The 2,316-nt window shown below is 47.8% G+C and overlaps 1 pseudogene; it reads left to right on the plus strand.

Annotated features, from left to right (window-relative positions):
* The first annotated feature begins 471 nt into the window (after positions 1-471).
* LOC129078045 (ubiquitin-like) lies at positions 472-838 on the plus strand (annotated as a pseudogene).
* Positions 839-2,316: the final 1,478 nt, after the last annotated feature.

Consider the following 2,316-nt stretch of genomic DNA (forward strand, 5'->3'; position numbering starts at 1 on the left):
ACACCATCTTGGACAGGCACCTTTTGTTTGGCTGATGGTCACCAGGGCTCGTGAGAGACTGTCTTGTTCTACCTGAAGTGGAATAGATGGCAGTGGAAGGACACATACCTGTGAGAGAAAAGATGGGAGCAGTGTCATCACATGGTCCAGAATGTGAAAATATTACAGGATAGTCTGTTGCTGTGGTTTTACATTTCTCTACATCTTCCCTCAGTTCTACTCACTTGTCTCTTGCCTCAAATAAAAGGTTGCCCATAGTCAGTGCTCCAGAATGGGGAATATCACTAAAATATACAAGGTAAGTAAAAAGTACTTTTTTTCTGATCCTGTTCTTCCAAAATTAGAGCTTTTTTGTGGTGGTTGTTCTTGTTGCTTTTCTCAGGTCATGTTTTTGTCCTCATTTTTAAAATAAGACTTACGTGCTCTCTCTGTCCAAGGAGGTGGGGAGCTGCCTCCCCAGCAGACGCAGACATGCAGACCTTTGTGCAGATCCTGGCTGGCAGACCATCACCCTCAAGGTTGAGCCCAGTGACACCATCGAGAACATCGAAGCTAAAATCCAAGATGAGCAGGGCATCCCGTCTGACCTGCAGCATCTGATTTTTGTGGGCAAACAGCTGGAGGATGGCCACACTCTCTCAGACTACAGTATTGAGAAGGAGTCCACACTGCACTTCGTGCCTCACCTGCAGAGTGGCATCATCGAGCCCTCCCTCTGACAGCCAGAAGTACAACGGCCACAAGATGATCGCCGCAAGGGTTAGTCCCACCTGCTCCACAGTGCTGTCAACCGAAGAAGTGCAGCTACACCAACAACCTGCGTCCCAAGAAATTTTAAAAAGGCCTTTCCACTACTTCCTCCACTGCAGAGCGGCCTCCTGGCTGAATCCCTTGGCCCTGGGGCCTCAATAAAGTTCCCCCCCCTTTTAAAAAAAGATTTTATTTATGTATTTTTAGAGAGAGGGGAAGGAAGAGAGGGAGAGAAGCATCAATGTGTGGTTGCCTCCCATGTGCCCCCTACTGGGGACCTGGCCTGCAACCCAGGCATGTGCCCTGACTGGGAATTGAACCAGTAACCCTTTGGTTCGCAGGCCAGCTTTCAATCCACTGAGCCACACCAGCCAGGGCTAAAGTTCCCCTTTTGTTGACTGGAAAAAATTAAAAATAAAATAAGAGTTATATACCTGTTACTGTTAATATACAGCCTTATTTATATATATATATATATTTTTTTAAATCTGCACTGGAGGATATATTTATTGATTTTACAGAGAAAGGAAGTGAGCGAGAAAGAGAGAAACATCAATATGAGAGAAACATCAATGGGTTGCCCCCTACTTCACACCCCATCCCCTGTATGCGCTCCTACTGGGAATTGAACCTGCAACCTAGGTATGTGCCCTGACTGGATCAAACCCACATAACCGATGATGCTCCAACTAGCTGAGCCACCCAGCCAGGACTATATTTCTATTTTCTAAGTCAATAATTCTGCGGTCAAAAATTAAGTAGCTGGGCCCTGACTGGTGTGGCTCGGTTGGTTGAGTATCTTCCCACAAAGCGAAAGGTTGCCAGTTCAATTCCTGGTCAGGGCACATGCCTGGGTTGTGGGCCAGGTTCTCCAATTGGGCAACCCTGCGAGGGGCAACCCATCACCCACTGATATATCTGTCACATATTGCGGTTTTTTCTCCCTTTCTCCCTCCCTTCCCCTTTCTCTAAGAGGAAAATAAATACAATCTTTTTAAAAATAAATAAAATATTTGTAAAAAGTTAGGTAGATCATGTTCTTTCCATCTCTAGCAGGAAGAGAGGAGAGCAGATACACAGCATGATCAAAATGGAGCCCTAGGGGCAGAGAGGAAGGAGGGCTGGTGTGCTTTCTCCTCTGCTGGGGCTGCTGGCAGGTGTCCGTCCTCCTGCACTGGCAGGAAGAAGTGTCTCTGCAGGAGAAAGTCACTTCCTGCCCATCCTTAGCGTCCTCCTTGGGAGGGTGCCCTCCCTCCTGCCCAGAAGGGCCTTTGTGACTTACCTCGCAAAACGAGGATGGCTCTCCAGCCAGAGCATCTATATACCAGAAATCTAAACTCGGGCCAGAAAGAACGGGAGCCTGAGGGAATCTCTGTCAAAAGTGGAAATGCCAATGGGCCCCTTGGTCCAGATACCTTTGTGAGAGCCACCAGTGCGGGTGGAGGCTTTTCGGTGCCTTTTCATGAACTACTTAATCTCGAAGTAGAAGAAGGTCTTGGCTGCCGTTTCCTAGGGGCCTGGACGTCTGTGGTACGATGTCTCTGTAGACTGCCTTGCTCTCGAAGG

Source organism: Pteronotus mesoamericanus, unplaced genomic scaffold (genome assembly GCF_021234165.1).
Source record: "Pteronotus mesoamericanus isolate MK-2021 breed Mesoamerican mustached bat unplaced genomic scaffold, CSHL_Meso_final contig_1189, whole genome shotgun sequence".
In the NCBI taxonomy this organism is placed as follows: Eukaryota; Metazoa; Chordata; class Mammalia; order Chiroptera; family Mormoopidae; genus Pteronotus; species Pteronotus mesoamericanus.